Source organism: Podarcis melisellensis, assembly GCF_964234715.1.
Source record: "Podarcis melisellensis genome assembly, chromosome: 7".
Taxonomy (NCBI): domain Eukaryota; kingdom Metazoa; phylum Chordata; class Lepidosauria; order Squamata; family Lacertidae; genus Podarcis; species Podarcis melisellensis.
This window is the reverse complement of record NC_138539.1, coordinates 21,716,639-21,737,988: the sequence shown is the minus strand read 5'-3', so window position 1 is coordinate 21,737,988 and position 21,350 is coordinate 21,716,639. Positions and strand designations below refer to the sequence as shown.

The window sequence follows — 21,350 nt, the reverse complement described above, 5'->3', positions numbered from 1 at the left end:
CGCTAAGCTGTAATTGTCACCAAATAGCTATGGACCCGCTACTATCTTTAACCTAACCTACCTTACGGGATTGCTGCGAGAATAATGGGAGAGGTTGCCAGTGACCTTTTGGAGTGACCACACAATGGAAATGGAATGGTAATAATAATACACATAAATGCCACTGTGGACTAGGGCACACGATGTGGCGTTGTGTTGCAAAGGTGTGCAGTTAGAAGTCTGGATTTATGGTATTAACTTTTCGGTGCCTCAGCAGCTGGAAATGGCCTTGGCCTGCCTGGCCCTCAGAGCAGCTGCTTTTCAGGGCTCTGCTTGCTCTGCCTGCGATGATGGAGCTAGGCTCTCCCCCTTGTCCTTGGAGAGGCTCGTGTTTTGCACCGGGGGAGTAATTGATATTATTGCCAATCCTGACGCACTGCAAAGCGAAAACAACACCCTGGCAATGCTTGCTTGCTTGCCTTCAATGCTGTTATCTAACAACAATGCTTCCAAATCCCACAGCCGGCCTCTTCTTTTAACACGTGCAGCGCTATCTGACTGTCTCTGTGTCGGTTTGCAGCAGTCACACTCCCAGGCACATGGGGAGGAGCTGCTGCTGTGTGCTGCGGAGGTTTCGGCTCTGCTTATGTATTGCTCCGAATGTAGCACACCATTAAAAAAGGAAGGGGGGGAGAGCGGCAGATGCAGTCGGGATGCTCAGCTGTGCAGGGCTTTGCGAAGAAACCCAGGGTGCCTTTTCCAGGTGCCTTAAAGCCCTTTGAGATAATCACGGGCTTTAACACTTCACATGTCTGCTGCTTCCTAGAAGGATGTATTGCCCTCAAATCTTCATCTGAACTCAGAACACTTTGCAGTGTCTACATACGTACGTACACACATGGGTCACCACAGGGAGCAGGGCCAGAGGGCCCATCCTCCTGCCCTGGATGAACCATAATCCTCCACATTCCCAATTTTCATTATCAAAAAAAGAGTAAGTTTGTGGTATTTGTAGAGCCTGAGATATGAAGCAAAATAGTACAGGCACTATTCTAAAAAAATTTTGGTGCAAAACTGGCCTGCTCTCTCCTTTCAATGTTTGTACCCTTGCCCCACCTCCAAAAATTTCCTGTGGATGTACATGCACACAGCTGCCGAAACGATTCACCTGTCTCATTGCTTGGACTACATATTGCTCTTCCTTATATCCCTGCCCTTCTGTCCTCTCCCAATCCCAGCCAGCGACTTGTGCTCATTCAGTTCCTCCACTCTCATCAATCTTGAAAGCCTCGCTGCTAGCACAGGTTTAATTAGCCAGGTTGCTTAGGAGCAGAGGAAGCTACCTTATACCAAGCCATACCATTGGTCCATCTTGCCAGAGTTATCTGCACTGACTGGTGATGGCTTTTCAGGGTTTCAGACAGTGAGCCGCTTCCAGCCCTGCATGGAGATGGCAGGGATTGCACCTGACTGAGACCTTCTGCATACAAAAGCTCTGTCACTGAGCTGCGGCTTACATCTGGTGGTCCTGCTCTTAGAGTGTATGCTAAGTTCAGAGATGGGTTAAAGAAAAGTGTGCGCTTAGTTCTTCTGTGTCATTGTTATTAAACAGGGCAATGCTGCTTGTATCATACAACTTAAAAACCACTGTCTGTGGAACACTGTTTTAGAGTATCATCTATGCCAGCCTTGCCTGGGGTCACATCCTCTAAATGTCTGAGGTTGTAATTGCATCAACTCCAGCCACCATAGTCTGACCTATGCTTTCACTCAGACTCATTTAGGATATAATTTTCCAGCTGCAGTGAAAGATTTTAGATGGTTTGCACTGCATGGAAAGCCTTTACCAGAACATCCATCTTCAACCTCCTGCTCTCCATATGTTTTGGACTACAAATCCCATCACCTATTGGCCCCACAGGCAGGAATTGATGGGGGATTGAGTCCAACCCATATGCAGGGCACCAGGCTGAAGAAGGCTGTGCTAGAACATATATTACATAGACACAATGACAGCTGTGGCAGCCTAACATGCCATCATCCACCTCATGCTGATTCTCTAGTGCAGCAGTTCTCAACCTGTGGGTCCCCAGATGATGTTGGACTACAACTCCCATCATCCCTGAGCTCTGGCCTTGCTAGCTAGGGGTGACGGGAGTTGTAGTTCAACAACATCTGGGGACTCACAGGTTGAGAAAGGCTGCTCCTGCGCAGTGTTTCCCAACCTTGGGCCTCCAGCTGTTTTTGGCCTACAACTCCCATCATCCCTAGTTAGCAAGACCAGTGATCAGGGATGATGGGAAGTGTAGTTCAAAAACAGCTGGAGGCCCAAGGTTGCGAAACACTGCTCTAGCGGTTTAGGCTGCCTTCTGAATGTGCACGATTATGCATGTCGCAAAAATTAAAAACTTGGGGAGAATGTAGTGGCATCTTAATATTTAGCTGCAAAACAATTGTAAAAATGTTCCCATGGTATGAATCAGCATTCAGCACTGTGCAGACTGGCAAACACATTCTGTTCTGCTTCCCAGGCAGTTACTTGACCTTAATTAACTCTAGCATTTGCTCTGAAAACAGGCTGTGGAACACTCACTTTGGCACAAAGAAATTACAAGCATGTCTGGCTGCAATTCCTGAAAGATGGTGCATGCTTGGGTTTCTGTCAACACCTGAGATCAGTCAACACTTGTAGGTATTCAGTGATTGCGAGCATGACTGAATGTGTATAGAATATTTCATAAACATCTATTATTATTATTATTATTATTATTATTATTATTATTATTATTACCCTCATTTTATTTCTAGACCACCCTGACAATTGCAGGACAATACACAGAAATACATAAAGTAAGAATAAATACCACGCACGCTTAAAATATCATAAAGTACATCATACAGCAGACATAATCTCAACACATTCTGTATATCGTGTATGGTATACAGTACTACATAAATTTCATCTTAAGCCCTTCAGATGGCAACAGAAAGAGAACAGGGGATAAAGTGTACCTTCAGTGGGAGAGCATTCCACAGTGGGGTTCTTATTTCAGAGAAAGCCCTGCTCTGTGTCACTGCCTGGGTGAAATCTCCCTTCACCACCAGCAGCCCCCACCACGGATCTTAAAGGCCAGGTTGTAGCATATTGGGAGAGGCAGCTCATCAAGTATTTGGGTCCTAGACCATTCAAGGCTTTATGTGCTGAAGCCCAAACCTAAAATTGAGCACAGTAAGCACATAAGCAACTATTTATGGGGACGACTGATGAGTGAAAGACACTGTCCCTGGCAACCCTGAGATTGCTGGTTGAGAAAAGAACATGAGAAGAGCCTAATGGATCAGACCTGTGCTGGCCCCGGGGGTAACCCGTGAAACGTGGTCCAGGACTGGTCCAAAATCCAAAGGTACCACTAGGAGGCAATCCGACAGGGCCAAGGCCGAACACGAGGCAGTAAACCAGGCAAGGACAGGTACAGGATCCCAGGCAGGATCTAGCATACAGCAATGTTGCTCCCGCAACCTGGGGCAGGGTCCGACAGCCTTTTATCTTTGTCGGGGTAGCGGCCGGTCCTGATCCCCCAGTGACTCACCTCCCTGTTTCGCCCGAAGGCGAGCACTCCTCCTGTGAGTACTCAGGTCTCTCCTTCTCTCAGACCTTAGTCTCTGCAGCTTGGGAGACATTGGTGGGTTACTAGACCCAGAGGCCGCCTCAGCCTCCCCTAACCAAACCGGTAGTGGAGCAGCTGTAAGTGATGGCCCAGCTGACGCAACGAGGTAATCCCTGCATCTGGGGCAGAGCAGGCTCAGGCCCCTGACTCGGCCCAACTGATGTTTGTTGCAGGGGAACCTGTGCAGACTGGGACTCCTCCGGATCAGGCCCCAGACATAGTTCAGATGATGCCTGAGGTAAAGGATCCAATGCAGACTGAGGCTCTTCTAGTTCTGAGTCCGAGCCCGAGTCCCAGGCCATCACAAGACCAATGGCATGTCTAGTCCAGCATCCCGTTCACACAGTCGCCAACCAGATGCCTATGGGAAACATGCAAGCAGGATTTGAGCACAAGAGCGTGGCTTCCAGCAACTGGTATTCAGAAGCATTGATGCCTCCAAATGTTGACGCAGAGCATCACCATAATGGTCCATAGCCATTGATGGCCCTCTCCTCCGTGAATTTGTCTAACCCTCTTTTAAAGCCATCTGTGGGACCAGGATTTTCTGGTCACGATTCATTGCATAGCTGCTCTGCACAAGGCCCAAATTGATAGCAAGCTCTGGCTTCACAATGTCAAGCCGTGGAAAGCTCTCTTTCAGAAGGTTTGTGCAGGCCCTTCTATCCCTGCTTTCAGATTTTATTTTTTTGAAACAGATGCACTTTTCATGCAGGCTGATTCCCCAGAGCTTTGTTTTATAATGCTACTACTCTTTTAATAGGCATGTTTGCATTTCCCCGCCCTGAAAAAGGTCAATGCTTTGTGCGTGTTCCAAATGAACCTTTACGAAGCCAGGAAAGCTTGCTGAGAATCACCCACTCTGCCTTGCCTCTACCTCCACCAAAACCATAGGAACTTACCTTTGCAGGTAAAAGGACAAAAAGAGAGGTGGCCATGAGCACTCTCACCTCTGTTGGTGTGTCACTGGAAGGGGAAGGGAGAGCCAGAGGTGGCAGTAAGCAGGTTCTGGGCAGACACAGCCCGAATCACAGCAAGTATGTTTAGTCCAGTCTTTTCCAGATGCTCAGAACAAGTTTTGAATAAGTTGTTTTAAAACCAACTTTTTAAAAATAGTTTCATTTATGCTTATGATGCCTTTGGAGGAGGGGTCCACATGGAGCCCAAAAGCAGTAATTCATGTATCTAAATGGCTTGTCCCATTGATTTTTTAAATTATTTTTTGAGGGTCTGAAGCATGGCTAGATTTGGCCCCACACCCCTCTTTGCAACAAATGATAAATTTGTTGTAAGATATCTGTAGATATCTAAGAAATCTGTAGTAAGATATCTGAGAAAGGATGCAGGAACACCTGGGGGAGGATCAAAATGATTTTTTCCACTAATTGCTTTCTTGCATGAGTTGGCTCAGCCCTTCACTTTTCTAATATGGTCAAGTGGGCAGCTGTATTGCATGACACGGGCTGTCACTGATAAGGCTAGCAGTAATCCCTGTGATTGCAGAGGCTTGAAAACAGTGGTTTCTGGGAATTGCTACAGGCTGTATCTGGTTCACACGTTAACATTTATTAGTTATGAGCTCCCACCCCAAAATGGTAAAGAACTGCCTGCATGTCAAACAAAATGGTGGGATATAAGTGAAATAAGTAAACGTGTGATCTGGCCACAATATAGTTTGGTATCCTGGCTCCAGGGAATGACCAGAATCCACATTCTGTGACCCATAATGAACTAGCCACGATGGCTATGTTATACCTCTGCTGCTGCGGTTGTACACCTCTGAGTGTCAATTGGTGTGAATCACAAGTGCGGGGAGCACTGTTGAACATGGTTCCTGCCTGCCAACTTCCCTTAGAGATCTGGTTGGCTACTGTGAAAACAGGATGCTGGACTTAGATGGGCCTGTGGCCTGATCCAGCAGGGCTCTCCTTATCTTATGACACTGCTCTGTAGCTTAGATAGGTGGTGAATTTAAGGAATATGACTGTTCTTATACAGAGGTATGGAGGGTATTTTAAGATATTTGTTCCTGCTATTTTAAAAAAGGAAGCACTGTAATGAGTGGATACTGGCTTTCCTTTAAAAAATAAAATAACCCAAAGGGTAGGCAGCAGTGGTTAGAGTGGTTGGCAAGCAACAACAACCAGGACTTATTGCAAGCATTTTAATTTATTAAACGGAACATTGGCTGTTGACTTAAACAGGAGCAAGATTGTGCTCATCAATTGGAGGTTAGCAGAGGTTGGCTATTCAGCTAATTGAGGAATCTTCGCAGCACGCCAGGAAAGTCCTTCCAGGACTGACATTGCAGCACAAATACTGGAAAATGCAAAGTGTCCAGCAACCTTGGATGTTCCAGACAGTGCTTTGCTGGAAACAATATTTCAGTGCAAGCCAGCCAAGTAGCTATACTAATGACAGGTAATGGTTGGGATGAAGGCCTGAGCAGAGCATTTAGCTATGCATTTCAATACTAGCAACCAATCTGATTGCTGGCATTACTTCGATTTTTTTTTGTTAATTAAAAAACAACTAAAATTTCAGACGGCTTGGGTATTGACTAGAGACTTTAGATTGGACATAGTCTTCTTCATTATTTACATTATTTATATTATATACTGTGGCGCCATCCATTCTGACTCATATTCTTCCAGTTCCTTAGAACTCGCTTCTTCCACAAATATTTTACTTTTGCCCAGGTGGAAGCAAACTTTGGGACTGTGTAAAGCCAAGATCCACCATCCAGAGCCGGGGGGAAGGCCATAGCTCAGTGGTGGAGCACCGGCCTTGCATGAAGAAGGGTGCAAGTTCAATACCCAATATCTCCAGGTAGGGCTGAGAGAGACTCCTGTTGAAAACCCTGGGGAGTCACTGTCAGTGTAGACAAAACTAAGTTAGATCAGCCAATGGTCTGACTTGTTATAAGGCAGTATCCTATCTTCCTTTGTGCACAGTGTGAGATTCAAAATGGTTGTGGAGCCAGTTACATACATCTCCCCGTAAGCCATCTTTCTTCTTTTTTGGCAATCAATCGTAGCCGAGTAAGATTGTCTTCCATGAACACGGTCTTAACAGTAGGTGACTGTGGAGGCCAATTCTGGATCCACACATCCTTCCACAGTGGGGGCATAGGTTTCCGGGAGGGAGTTGATCACGGTGTGGGTTTGCCAGATGTGTCTTCCTCTTAGCACATTTCTCCCTTGCATCCTGAGTTTGAGCATATTCAAAGTCCATGATGCCTTTGGTAAAGCCTGATCTCCAACTGGAGAACTTGCAGGCCAGTGTTTCCCAATCAATTTTTAGTGTTTATACTACATTTTTTAAGAGTTTCCTTGAGAGAGTCTTTAAACCTCTTTTGTTGACCACCAGCATTACACTTTCCATTTTTAAGTTCGGAATAGAGTAGCTACTTTGTAAGATGATAATCAGGCATTCGAACAACATGACCAGTCCAAGTTGAGATGATAGTATATAACAGTACAAACCTACCTATAAGTTACAACTGTTCATGAATCCTAACTGTCTAATGTGAGAGACTGAACTGCTTGGGCAATGGAACTTTGCTAGCTGTTTTCTCTGCAGCAATCTGCTGTTGAAGAGGCTAGCAATGTATTTTAACTGAATCCTGACCTAACTCTTTGGCAGTGGAAGCTGCTGTAACAAACAAATGAAACTTTGTTTTTTCCTCCTCCTCCTCCATGTGTTCATACCCATTGGATCCTGGTCCCCACCTGCAATTTGTCCATAAGTGAGGCCTTTAAAGACTGCTTTTTTGAGAGTGGTGGGGGAGGGAGTAATAGCTGCTATTATGAAAGATCATCTGTATCCCATGTGAGCATTAACAATACCACAGTCCCTTAAATGCACTTCCTTTTTTATGATACATCACATTTGCAGAGCTAGGAAAGCAGAACTCTTGGTGTGATTGCTCCAAATCACTAGCAATAACCTTCTGGAAACAGGAAGTTGTCTTTAGCCTTGGTTTTCTGCTTGGTTACTCACTTGGGCATTTCCAGACACTGCTTTAGCTCCACAATGTGTAGAGTTTGGAAATATTCATGGAAACAGTTTGTGGGCTGGTACAGGATGAGTCCAGGATGATTTGTGGAGTTCATTCCTGTCAGGGCCAGCCCTACCATCAGGAAGTGTGAGGCAGGAGCCTCAGGTGGCAGGTGCTGAGCAACCTGCCCTGAACCTAGCCTGCTGCCCTTAGGAGCATCTGGTTGGCCACTGTGAGAGCAGGATGCTGGACTAGATGGGCCAGTGGCCTGATGCAGCAGACTCTTCTTTTGTTCTTAATTGCCAGTCTGTTTGTGCCTAGAATGCAAAGGAGGCGCCATCTTTTATTTGCCTCAAGCAGCAAAATGTCATGGTCCAGCCTTGATTGCTGTAGTAGTAGCACATGGCTGCCTTAGCTGAGGTTCTTATCCTTCATGGCAATTCAGTTGTAGACCAATAAGTCCCAATAAGCTTGTTTGCCAGACTTTTTTTTCAAATATTCTACAAATTTTCCCCACTCTTTAATAATCCCCCCCTTTTTGGTTTCTTATTACAGCTGTCGGTTTTGCCATTTCAGCATCATCCATCAATTTAATCATCCACTCTTCCTCAGTTGGTACAGCATGTTCTTTCCACCTCTGGGCAAACACCATACATGAACAAATTTTTAAGGTCCTTTGGAATCTTTATATTCACTATCTCTAACAGAAAAGCTTCTGGTTTTGTTTTGTTTTTTAACTAAAGTAACACTTTAATGCCACACATTGAATTTACTGGTACCTACCTGAGACTAACATAATTTGGATCAAGCCATTTGTTGTAATTAATGTGTTAAATTTACAAGTAAGATGTTGGCTACTCCCCGAAGACTGCATATGTTTGCTCTGGGTATTAAATATGGCTATGGTTTTGTATACCTTCCATTATGCCAGTCCGGTTACTGAGCAAAGTAACCAAGCTTTTGTAAAATGCAGGAATAAGCACTTGCAAACCACAAAATGATACACACACATGTTAATAGCTTTCGGCAGAACATGTCAAGAAAGCTGAGAAATTACTAATAAACTGTTTGCTCCCTGATACTAACAGGATCACTAATGTAAGGAAAGAAATATTTTGTCAATAGGACAGTAAGTGCAAAGCAATTGCTTGCATAGAATGAAATAACTAAACTGTATGCACTGCTTCCATCTCCACTGGCCTTTCCATTATAATTAAACATAGCTTGACGTACATATCACTGCCGTGCCTTAGCTTTGCTTACTTTGTTCACACAATCAAATGAAAACACTGTGTTTCAGTCCCACACATGCACCCTTATTCAAACCATATTACTGGTCATTATCTGATGTCAGCAGCATTGTAGCGCAGTGCCGGAATCTTACTGTCTTGTTTTGTGACACAGTGGGTGCTTCCAGACTCCACATGTTTACACAGAAGTATTTGTACTTGAATTCGTGTGGTAGGTTTGGCCTGATGGCATCTGAAGGCAAGGTTGTGTTGCAGGGAATGAGTCTATATCTTAAGAGGTATATCTATCACACAGCCGAGGAATGTTTTAGCACACCTATGAGTGTTTAGTGTCCCCCAGTCCACCTTATCCAATGAATATCCAAAGTATTTGATAACATTTCCCTTCTTAAGTCAGAATTTAGGTACCGTCCAGCTCTGTGATTCTGTATTTGGGGTTTCTGAGGAGAACTAATAGGGTTGAATTGGATTCCCATCTTCACTTATTCAATTTATTTCTCAGGTTTTACTCTGTCGAAACTCTATTAAGTGCATTAATCAAAACCACCCATTCTGTTTTCTTCTTTCCATCAGAGATTACATAAGCACTGATGGAAATGCTGGTCGATACATATGAAAGCTAGGACATTGGTGGGCAGGTGCTGAGCGCTATTTACGAAAAGTCTCATAAGGAGATTTATATCTCAGCTACTTAACTAATAGAAGACCCATTCAAACTTGGATTAGTGAAGAAAAAACCTTCCCCGAGCTTTCAGTCAAATTGATTATCTTTCTTTGCATGTGCAATAACCCATACTCCAAGTATTTTAATCTTAATTTCCTATACTGGAGTTGGTTTGTAACAAGATCTGTTCCAAAATACGATTTTTGCTAACTCATGTTTTCTTTCTTCTTTGGCGATCTCTCGTAGCCCAGTAAGATTGTCTTCTATGCACATGGTCTAGACAGTGAGTCTGTAACTGACTGTGGGGGCCAATTCTGGATCCACACATCCTAACTCATATACTCTTTACTCAATTTACAGAAGTTAGAAGTACGGTACTCCTTGCATATTTTTTAAAAAAATTCAAGGGCACCCACACAAATGCACACCCTAGTGTGCACAGTCTCTCTGGGCGTATTTGTGCTCAATGTATTGTGCTGCTGTCAGTGTTGACAATAATGAACTAAGTGATCTGACCTGGTATAAAGCAGCTTCCTGTGTTTTATACTGGGATGTACTGGGATGTCTATTTGTATGCACATCCCACTTACCCTAGGTCCAATTCCACAGGGAAAAAGGACTTGGAGAAAGCATATTTTAGGGTGCAGATCAGATGATGATAATCCTTTCCTTGCTTGGGATCTGACTGCTGCCTAGCAGCAACCCCACTTGCCCTGTGACACCATGAAGTGAGCAGGAATGAGAACCTGAATGGCAATGATCCATGGGAGACAGTGATGCTTGGCAGTGACGCCAACACAATTCCCTTACTTTTACACCATCCCTAAACAGCAAAGATGCAATCCGCCTTGCAGCTTAAAGGATCACAGTGGAATTAGGTTTCCTTTTAGCCTAAATGCCAGCTCTTTGCTGCCAGAATTTGTGGGTAGCAAAGGGAGGGGGGAGGCAGTCTGCATTTTAACCCCTTTCCCCCTTAGTTTTGAGGAGGCTATTTTCTTTATTAAATTATTTTTTTCATACCAATGCCACACATGCTGTATGTAGAAAACCTGGTCTGGCCTTTCCACTGTTTCCCAATGCTGTGCATTCAGATTTTGACAATGGGACTAATGATAGACAACACACAAACAACTTGGACCCAGGTTGCCTAAGTGACTGCCTTGCCCTTTATATCCCAGCCCAGCAACTGCTCTCCTCAAATGGGGCACTGCTGAGAGTACCATATGCTCCAGGGTGTGTGCTTAGCTTATAAAACTGGGCTTTTAGTGCTGTAGCTCTAGCCCACTGGAATAAGCAGCTGAAATTAAGACAGGTACCTAGCATCATGATCTTTAAATGCCTGCTGAAGATGCTTGTTTAAGGGGCCTTTTCCTGAGGTATGACCCAGTCATTTTGTACACCTGAAAAAATAAAAATGGTTTTATTGCTTTTATACTTTGTAGAAATTATTTGATTGTTTCAGAGTTTGTAGAGTTGGTTTTACTGGGTTTTATCCAGTGCTGCTGTTTCACGCACACAACAGACTTCCGTTCATGCAATGGTACTTTCCCTACGTCTCCCCACAGCCTCTTCTGCACCCTCAAAATCTGCTCTAGACAATTGGGGGCTCCATCTGGAACAGATTTTTTTGAGGGGGAGAGGAGATAGCATTGCATAGCACTGGATGCGACCCTCTGTTGTTTTAGAATGTGGAGCTTTTGTGTTTTATTTCATATTTACCTTGTATACATTTTGATGGCTTCAGGCTGTGAAGTGGTTTATATATTTGTAAAATAAAGAAGTACTTTGGTGAGAATAAATATAGCAAAGAAGGGATGGTTCAGTCCTGGCACCAGGAAATAAATGGGAGGATCTTGTTTATTTTGCATTTATATCCCATCAAAGTGGAATACATAGTTTTCTGCTTCCCACCTTTATCCTCACAATAATCCTGTGAGGTGGGTTAGATGCAAAGACAGTGAATGAACTAAGGTCACCCAGTGAGCTTCATGGCTGAGTGGGGATTTGAGCCTCTAGTCCAACATTCTAACCACTACACCACACTGGCTCTTAAATAATAAGAATTATTGGTTCCTTAACAATTTTCAGTTGACATAAAATTTTAACCCAAAGCAATGGTTTTTACAATCCACTTTGCATCTGTTTCTCCTGAATCCTTTAAAAAGCATTTGGGGTTGTTCCAGAATTTCTAGTTGTCACCTTTAATTCTGCATGGAAAAGAGGGCATCTTCTTTTTATTTGCTCATGTTAGCGCACGACTTTATTGTGTTCTATTCCCACTCTAGCTCAGGAAATGAGATACACCATCACTGCATTAGTTTAGCCACTAGTGGCAAGGGGAATAATTTGCATTAACCCAGATACTGCTGTGAAACTGGCTTCTAGGGAACTGTATTTCTTGGCAATTTATAATCCATCAGATGTACTCTGGGGACTCGGATAATTGCATAGAAATGCTCTGTCTAACGTGTAGATTTTACATATTCCATGCAAGCCACCGATACAGAATGCGGCCAGGGTTATGAATCACTGACCACTCAGAATTTTAATGCCTTTTACATTGATCCTGCTTCCAATGAAATCAATGGGAAAGCTATTTTAAGGCACCTTGAGAACTTAATGAACTGAGAATTGCTGTCTTCAGATGGTTGCCAGATCTGGGCAGGCTAGTGGTAGGGCTGGTCCAAGATATTCTGCCATCCCCAAGTTGCTGCACCCACAGAATCGGGGAGGAGTGCTTAAGCATCCCTTACACCAGCCTTTGCCAACTTGGTGCCCTCCAGATGTTGCAGGCTATGACTCCCACCAGCTCTGGCCAAGTGTTTTGTGCTGGCTGGTACTGGTGGGAGTTATAGTCAAAAAGATCAGCAGGGCACCAGATTAGCGATGGCTGCCTTACAGTGTTCCAGAGGGTTATGAGCCTTCACATCTCTTGACCTTTGGCAGTGAGAAAGCATTAACCTACGCAATCCCTTTCCACTCTCATTTTTTACATGCTGGCTGGGAGAAGGAGGAAATCCCCATTTCCTTCAGTCCAGGTGTGAAGGAATGTTAACGGCCGCACCATTTAATGTCCTGATTCTGTTGTTGTTGCAAAATGGTTTAGAGCTTGTTCTGAGCAAAGCAAAGCAAAGAATGGGCTGTGGTGCTCATTGATGCAAAACTCTTTGTTATACCTCAGTTCATTTTGGAATAAAACACAGTCCTTCATGTTCAGAAAAGGACAACCAAAATAACCAACAGGATGGAGCAATTCCACTCTGATTTTGTTTGTTTAGAGAAAAGACAAATAGGAGGAGAGGTAGACAAAATTATGCACTAGAACTTGAGGGGATCCAGTGAAGCTGAGCATTGGAAGAATCAGGACAGCCAAAAGGATGCCCTTTTTTCACACATCACATAGTTAAAATCACTCCCAGAGAATTAGACAAATTCACAGAGGATAAGGTTATCAATGACCAGTAGCCACAACATATGGGGTTACTCCTCCCCTGAAAACTCAGGTTCACAGCTTGGGTGCACTCCTAGATTCATCCCCGAGCCTAAACGCCCAGGTTTTGGAGATTACTTTATGTGTGTTTGCCTATTTAAAACTAGTGCATTAGCTGTGCCTATTCCTAGGCATGTCTGATCTGGACGTGGCAATATATGCATTAGTTACATTCTGTTTGTATTGCTGTAATGTGCCGTTGGGAAGTGTCTGGGAATTTCAGTGGGTCCAAGATGCTGAGGCCAGGTTGCTGACTGGAGCCGTTTACAGATAGAACAGAAACCCCTTGTTAACAATAGCCCCACTGGCTACCAGCCCGTTTCCAGGCACAATTTAAAGTGCTGGTTATAGCCTACAAAGTCCTATACAGCTTGGGTCCGGGCTCTCTGAAGGACTGTATCTCCCTGTTGAGCCTGCTTAGGCTTTAAGAATATCTGGGGTCGCCTTTCTCTCAGTCCCACCACTGTTTCAGGCACGCTGGGCTTTTACACCATCCCTTAACTGCAAAGATGCAATCCACCTTGCAGCTTAAAGGATCACAGTGGAATTAGGTTTCCTTTTAGCCTAAATGCCAGCTCTTTGCTGCCAGAATTTGTGGGTAGCAAAGGGAGGGGGGAGGCAGTCTGCCTTTACAGCACTTCTCCCCCTTAGTTTTGAGGAGGCTATTTTCTTTTTAAAAAATAAAATCATACCTAATGCCACACTTGCAGTATGTAGAAAACCTGGTCTGGCCTTTCCACTGGAGTATTTTCAGCAGCTACTCCCAGTTCATGTAACTCCCTTCCATGTTTCCTTTTGCCAATAGGCAAATACTTTAAAAACAAAACAAAACCAGGTCTTTTTGGCCACTAACTCTGGCTATTGTGACAGGGTCTTCTGGCGGCGAGTGCTGCACATTTCCTTTTCTTTAATGTGTTTTTAAATGGTTTTAGGTGTTCAAATTCAGTGCTGTTTTTAATAGGGCAACTTGTTTTGTAAAAAGAATATATGAGTTGATCGATATGTTTTTAGTTGTATTTGCTCTTAGTTGTATTTGTTTATGTTGTTAGCTGCTTTGGGTCCTGTGCTGGGAGAAAGGCGGGAATGGGGGGGGGAATAGCAATTTAAGAGCTTACTGTTCACGGCTCTTTTCTTCTTTTTGTTAATGTATATCAGTGCTTGATTTTTTGGAGCAGGGAGACGTAGCAGGACCTTAATGAAACCCATAGTTCCCACCCCTTATTTCCCCATAGCCATATAATTTTAGGCATAGCATAGCCTCCCCCAAATAGCCTTCATAGAAAAGTAGCTAAGGGGGACACGACCACCTTTGCCCACATTGTAATTTGAGCATTGAGGTAAATACATACAATATAAAAAGGTAGAATCAAGTCATTTTTCTAGTGCTTTCCCCCCTACAACTTGATTTTTCTTGCCTTCGTTTCAGTTTAAAAGTTAAACATTAAGCAATATAACACACACTCACTGCCACCGCCACCCCATCCAACGCTTTCTCCTCCCCCTCTCCTCTTCAAACTGCATTTCCAAATGCAGAGCACTGGTATCTCCAAAGCAGATCCTCTGGCTTTCTTTCCTCCCTGAAATCGGAATGCTGAAAAAGGCAGTCACCAATTAGCTGACTTTGCTCAGACAGACTCATGCGGATAAGAACAATAAATGTAATTGGTTTCAAGAGAATGTGCTGCAGCCTGCAATAGTCTTTGGCAGCGTTAACTGTTGTTCGTTCCTCCTGATGCACCATGGACCACCCGGCGAAACCTTCCCTGAGACACAACGAACACCAGTGAAAGGAACCAACGCTGCGCACTAAGACAGTAGCAGCTAAAATGTCTCCTTGCCTCAGTCGTGCATTAATTGAAAATCCTACATAAAGCAAAGCCAGGTTGCTCGGGGGGCATACGAGAGAGCTCTCTGCAACCTGCATCAATGAATATTTGGCAGAACGCTTGGTTTTTGTGTTGGAGACAAAACTGTAATTATGCTATGCATGGCATTAAAAAGAATCAAATGTAAAGAAAAGAGGTCAAAAATGCAGTGGGTACTGCGGGCTTTCCTTGATGTGCACACAGAGCTGCACTGCACCAGCAGGCAGAGGTGAAGTTTGGGGCGGCGGCGGAGAATGGTATTTATGGGGGTTGTTAATCAAGGCAGTGAGCTGGCAGCTCCAATCCTTTTGTAGCGGTCACTCCTGAACAAGTTTTATATGCCAGCTCTGCCCTCCAACACTCACCGAGGTTACTGTTTATAAACTCATTATTAGGGGCTAACAAGGACATACGTACTTAGAAAGACCTGACAAGGATTATTATGCCCTGCCTAGCCATGCCTCCATTTCCATCTTCCTCTTTCCCTGGGTCGGTTCTAGGTTGTAAGCCTCTCTGGGTGGGGGCTGCTCTTCATAAAACAACGTGTACATAAAGGTCCCGTTGCTGTTGCTTCTGTTAGATGGTATGCAGCTGAGTTCTAGTTGGAGTAGATCCCTTGAGATTGATAGAATTGCTAGTCTTAAATCCACTAATTTCAGTGAGTCTGTGCTGAGTGTGACAAATTCTAATCAATGCCAAATACTAATCAGTCTCCTTGGTGGTGGTCATGGTGTTCCTACAGACCTGGTTGCTACAGACCTGAGAGGGTCTGTAGGTAAGGAGGTGGTCTCTCAGATTTTGGGGGCTAAATTGTTGAGGGCTTTAAATGCTAGCATGGGCACCTTGAATGACTGCATTAGTGTTGTGGTTCAATGTTCTTATATTGAGATTGCTACCTCAGTTTTTGCAGTTCGTAGTCCAAAGGGAACAATATTCATCCATAATCCCTAGTCAGAAGTGACTATTTGCGCTATGCCAATTGTCAAGTCGCTAGTCAAATGGGCCACACTAGGAACAACAACAACATTTATACCCTGCCCATCTGGGGCTGGGTTTCCCCAGCCACTCTGGGTTGCTTCCAACAGGAGATTAAAAATATATTAAATTATCAGACATTAAAAACTTCCATAAACAGGACTGCCTTAGAAAGTCAGATTGTTGTTTATTTCCTTGACATCTGGTGGGAGGGCATTCCACAGGGTGGGCGCCACAACCGAGAAGGCCCTCTGCTTGGTTTCCTGTAACTTGACTTCTCACAGTGAGGAAACCACCAGAAGGCCTTTGGAGCTGGACCTCAGTGTCCGGACTGAACAATGGGGGTGGAGACGCTCTTTCAGGTCTACTGGGCCAAGGCCATTTAGGGCTTTAAAGGTCAGCAAGGTCAGTCTGAATTGTGCTCAGAAACATACTGGGAGCCAATGTAGGTCTTTCAAGACTGGTGTTATGTGTTCTCGGCGGCTGCTCCCAATCACCAGTCTAGCTGCCACATTCTGGATTAGTTGTAGTTCCTCGGTCACCTTCAAAGGTAGCCCCACATGGAGCACATTGCAGTAGTCCAAGCAGAAGATAACTAGAAGACACACCACTCTAGCAAGACAGTCTGCGGGCAGTTAGGGCCTCAGCCTGCATACCATGTGGAGCCAGTATACAACTGCCCTGGACACAGAATTGACCTGTGCCTCCATGGACAGCTGTAAGTCTAAAATGACTCCCAGGCTGCACACCTGGTCCTTCAGGGGCACAGTTACCCCATTCAGGATCAGGGAGTCCTTCACACCCACCTGTCCCCCTGAACTTGGGCTGAGAGTGTCCAGGGCCTACAGGCATGGGGTGGGGTGGGCTTGGTTCAGTTTGGCTGAGGCTGATAATAAATAAAATAAATAAATAAAAGTTGTTATACTTTCAGGGTGTGCATGACATGTAACTAGGAAAAGTTGAAGAGAGCGCCTCAAAAAATTAGCAGAGGTTGATCCTCCACACACTTGGACTAAAATCCATAAATTACTTCCACAGAAAGAAGTTCTGCTCCATAATATTTCATCTTCAGATCCTTACAGGGAAGGAAGTACGCTGTTATGCTATCAGGAAAATGCATGATTCAACTCACCTTTGGGAACATATATACAAGACTCTGAAATGCACATAAAAACTGCCTCACGTTCATCTTTCAATCATTCCTCATCTCTGTGTTCACCCGAGGGAAAGCTTAATCTCTCTCTGTTTAGAATGTTTAGAATAGTTATTGCAGTTTACCAAAATCTAAACAGATTTCAGGCTGTCATCTGACCTTTTAGGTTTTTGCAGAAAGAAATACTTTGCTGGGTATCTTCGTGATCTGTCTCAGAAGTGTCCTCTGATGGACCTTCTACTACATTGCGGGTCTCTGCTGTGTTTCCTGGTGACCAACAATGACGGTGCTTCAATTGGTGAACAATCCACCATTTGAATTTCCCACCATGCCTCTGACATAGCATTTGCTCTGGGGAATTGTGCTGAATGACCAAACCTTGGGAATTGTGGGAAATCATAGAATCATAGAGTTGGAAAGGGACCCTGAGGATCATCTAGTCCAACCCCCTGAAAATTAGTGGCTCTCAGACCAAACTGTTGGGCTGTGACAGTGCAGGTGGGCCTTCCATGGTGGTGAGGACCACAACAGTTCCCTAAGGGTCTGGTTGTCGATGCTGGTATTGGGGGGGAGGGGGACTCACCAAATGCCCCACTCCCTGCCTTCCTCACTATTGTTTTTTGGAATGTATGAAGGGCAGCTCATAAGTCTGTACTTCTTACTTGCTATCTTTGCAGTGTTTCTTATGAGGTAGCAGGATTTTTGCAGGGAAAAGAATGTGCAGGTTGTATTGACATACTGATATATGTCTGAGGCACTTCTAATGCAACATTCAATTACACTCTTGCATCCAGCACAATCTAGACACTAGTGTGAGTTATGCATGCTGTGCATCCCATTTCGTAGATGCCCTTGAAATAGCAGGGGCAGAGCCACACTGTGGGTGTTTGGCTTGCTCCAATGGTGAGCCAGCATGGCCCCTTGCTCCAGTGTTATCAGCACCTGCTGGAGGAGCCAGCTGCCAGGAAAATCACACTCCAGTATGATAGTTTTCTTCTTAGTCGTATTATTCATTGCAAATAACATTTCCCCCCAGAATGTATTTATTCATTGCAGAATATATTTAATAACAAAGAGCTGTGTATTGGGGGTCAGCTTGCATCTAAATGGGTGGCGCTGTGGTCTAAACCACTGAGCCTAGGACTTGCCGATCAGAAGGTCGATGGTTCGAATCCCCATGACAGGGTGAGCTCCCGTTGCTCGGTCCCTGCTCCTACCAATCTAGCAGTTCGAAAGCATGCCAAAAAGTGCAAGTAGATAAATAGATACCACTCCGGCGGGAAGGTAAATGGCGTTTCTGTGCGCTGCTGTGGTTCACCAGAAGCAACTTAGTCATGCTGGCCACATGACCTGGAAGCTGTACTCGGCCAGTAAAGCAAGATGAGCCCTGCAACCCCAGAGTCGTCCGCGACTGGTCCTAATGGTCAGGAGTCCCTTTACCTTTACTTGCATCTAAATACCAGTTTTAATGCTCATATCTGTGTCACTTTTGAAAACTATTTTGAGTCTTGTTTTTTTTTTTACAATCAAGCGACATAAACTTTTAAAGAAAAAATAAGCAAACTTTAGTTTGATCCTTACTGCATTTTAACAGCATGCTCTTTGTTCAGAAATAAGTCAATGGGTATGCAATCTTGGGATTTCACCCTTAGGCTGAAATCCTGTACTTACTTTCCTGGGAGCAATCCCACTGAGCACAGTGGAACTTTATGGAATCAACATGCATAATATTTTACTAGTTGTCTCTCATACCAATTTTAGAAGTGGTGAAATGGAGTTTCTAACAAAAAGTGATTTGTCAGTGAGTTCCATGCAATTTCAGAGCCCATTATAAACATCCATGGGGATGGCGACCAGATTGGAGGGATCAGACATATTCAAGTGGGTATATCACAGATATGAATAGGATCACACAATTTCCATTAGCTATGATAGTGAAGTTGAACCTCCATGTTCAGAGGTAGTGCATGCTGGGTTCCGGATGAAGGGAGGATAAAGAGTAATCATCACTTTAACACCATACCTGAGAGCTTCCAAAGGCATATGTATTGTTCCAGCACATGTGTGGAGTCTTATTCCATGTATACACCTGATCAGAAATCCAGGAAAGCAGAAGGAATGGGAGAAAATTAGTTCCACCTAGATCATGCTGAAATCAATAGGACAAATCAGCCGTGACTAATGTAAGTTCCATTGTTTTCAATTGGTCTTAGGTGCCAATAACTTTCTCTGACTGGGGCTGCTGCAGTTTTTTCCTGGGAGTTCACTTTCATTGACAACAACTAGTTCTGTGATTTACCAAAGATTCTAGCATCATCCCTTTATTTCCCCTAACCTTGGAAGCACTTTCAGTTATGGTTGACGTATCTTTCACTCCTATTCCCAGGGTCATGTAAGATGAAGTAGGGAACTTGATCATCCCAGTTGAACATTCAATCATGGATGAGGCATTTCAGGGATCTTATCCTGTTTGAGATCCATTGAAATCATTGCATTGCAAATTCTTCTTCCCACATTTCTCTACAGGAATATTGCATGTGGAATAGTGCCTTCTTCACACAACCCAGGGCACATGTATGTGCATTTAAGCACCATTGAAATCAGTAGGGCTTTAAGCACGGCAAACTCCATGCTGGATTTTAGTTACTGTGTTTTTAGGTTTACACTTAAGAATTTTAAAAAGTGGGTACCCAAAATTGTGAATGAGAAGGAAATGTGTTTAGAAATGTATGCACCGTACAGGTATACTCACTGATATTGATTGCAGCAACCTCTTGAATGTGTCCTCAGACTTTGGATTTTCCTACCAGATGGGGCTTGTCTAGCCCCCTTGTTGATGGTCTTCTGCAAACAGGCAAAGCCCTTCAAAAAATGTAAATATCAACTTGGCCTGCTGGGTTGTTTTGTTTTGCTCTGCTGTATTTAAACCCACATTTCTCATTTAATTGTATTTTAACCAGCTGCCATTTTTATCTGCTCTAATCTGTCTTAGAGCTTACTTGTTGGTGATTTGATTATTTTTTATTCTGCATGTTATTGTTGTTTAGCTGCCGTGGGCATCTATGTAACAAACAAACCAGAGTAATTTTCTTTCAGTTGCGTTCACACCCAGTTTCAAAGCAATGCCGTTGCAAACTGTTACAAAACAGTTGCACTTCTTCTTTTTCACACAATGAAATGTTTCTCAAGGCATGGGACTCACACTGAGGAGCAGAGGGATGTGGGAGGAGGATGCGCATTCATTCCACCATAAAGTAATTATCATAAAAATTCTGGTCCTCCTTTTAGGAACAGAAGAGGTCATTCCACTGCATCTCCCTTCAATTCTTCAGCAATTCTTAAGCAGTTCCTGTTGTTCCAATATATATGATGGTAAAAACAACCACAATGTTCCTCTTATTCAAAACTATTAATAATTAGTGGTAACTAAGTATATTTTCCAGCTTGCGGATAATCTAAACCATTTGCTGAGTAATGTTCTGTTTCTCTTCCCCCTATTCATTTATCAGAAATATTTACAGTGGTACCTCGGGTTACAGACGCTTCAGGTTACAGATGCTTCAGGTTACAGACTCCACTCCGCTAGCCCAGAAATAGTACCTCGGGTTAAGAGCTTTGCTTCAGGATGAGAACAGAAATTGCAGTGCGGCAGCAGTGGGGGGGGCATTAGCTAAAATACTTATTCATTTTCCCACTGCTTTCCAAGGGGGTGGGAAAGTCTCAATAAATAAATGCAATGAAGATGTATCCTGGAATCTGATTGAGTTCCTTTACTTAATGCCTTGAGTCTCTGTGTTAACTTCTCCATCATTGTCAAATTCCAGATCTCATGGTACCAGCAAGGAAAAAAGGCTGACGGCAGTTCTTGGTGCTCACAAGCCATGCAGCAATAAGAAGAAGGGCCCACCACATCTTTATACATTACTGACATAGTCTGCCCTTCAAATATATGCATCAATGCCAGTTGTGGATCAGAGAGGAGGGATTGACAGGTAATTTTATTAATTTCCTTGAAATCATCTTTCCAGAATGCAGCAAAATCAGGACACAACCACCACATGTGAAAAAATGTACCCTACTCCTCACAGCCTCTCCAGCACAGTGGCAAGAGTGTATTATTCTGTGGAAGGTGGAAGGAGTGAGGTAGTAATGATAAATATTTCTTAGCATTCTCCCTTGCCCTAGCAGAGGTAGATTTGCCCTCCTTCATGTGCCACTCTAAGCATCATCTTTTATTTGTAAGTGGAGATCATTAAGCCAAGGAATTTTACCTAGATCAGCCACAGTTCTTAATGCAAATAACTTC

The 21,350-nt window shown here is 43.8% G+C and overlaps 1 protein-coding gene across 3 annotated transcripts in view; it reads left to right on the top strand.

Moving 5' to 3' along the window:
• The window catches only part of DCSTAMP (dendrocyte expressed seven transmembrane protein), a 40,635-nt gene that overhangs the window by 8,198 nt on the left and 11,087 nt on the right, over window positions 1–21,350 (top strand). For 2 of the 3 annotated variants that reach the window (XM_081918877.1, XM_081918879.1), the window contains exon 3: window positions 20,869–21,036. The gene's annotated coding sequence lies outside the window, so the exon portion shown is untranslated. Of the gene's footprint in view, window positions 1–2,556; window positions 2,668–19,834; window positions 19,918–20,332; window positions 20,417–20,868; window positions 21,037–21,350 lie in introns of all 3 variants that reach the window. The other variant, XM_081918878.1, reaches the window with a different exon arrangement.